At 55.9% G+C, this 576-nt stretch overlaps 1 non-coding gene across 1 annotated transcript; it reads left to right on the forward strand.

The window, feature by feature from the left end:
• The first annotated feature begins 219 nt into the window (after positions 1-219).
• LOC121938994 lies at positions 220-410 on the forward strand. Its single transcript, XR_006105383.1, has one exon. It is a non-coding gene; the product is annotated as a U2 spliceosomal RNA (small nuclear RNA).
• Positions 411-576: the final 166 nt, after the last annotated feature.

The raw sequence follows: 576 nt of genomic DNA on the forward strand, positions 1-576 counted from the left end.
GAGTTGAACCTATTTTTGACAGGCTTTGCCATTTGGTTGAGCCTTGTGCATTTGTGAACAGTAAGCCGAGACTGGAGCGATTCATTACGGGCGGGCGTGACGCGCAGGCAGCTGTTCTCATGCGCAAGCAGCCATTCTCGTGCCCAATGGAGACGACGGCACCGCGACAAGTGAGACCCGCCCCAGGAGGTTGCACTGGGCAGCAAGCGCTTGCGGGTCATCGCTTCTCGGCCTTTTGGCTAAGATCAAGTGTAGTATCTGTTCTTATCAGTTTAATATCTGATAGGTCCTCTACACGGGGACAACATTTTAAACGGATTTTTGGCAGCAGGGGCCGAACAAGGGGCTTGCCCCATTCGCTCCACGCATTGACCCGGTATTGCAGCGCTGCCGGGAACGGTGCACCCTTCTCAGGCCCTGTGGAAAAAGCAATTTGAACGAAGCCCCGCCCTGCCCCAGGTGCCATTGCGTCCGGAAACAGATGCAACGCAACGGCCTCTGGTGCCGGAGGCCCGGAGCTGTGGCCAAAAATATAAACGGAAATAAATCCTGCGGTCACCTCGCCTGTGTCCCTCG

Source organism: Plectropomus leopardus, unplaced genomic scaffold, assembly GCF_008729295.1.
Source record: "Plectropomus leopardus isolate mb unplaced genomic scaffold, YSFRI_Pleo_2.0 unplaced_scaffold39382, whole genome shotgun sequence".
NCBI classification, from domain to species: domain Eukaryota; kingdom Metazoa; phylum Chordata; class Actinopteri; order Perciformes; family Serranidae; genus Plectropomus; species Plectropomus leopardus.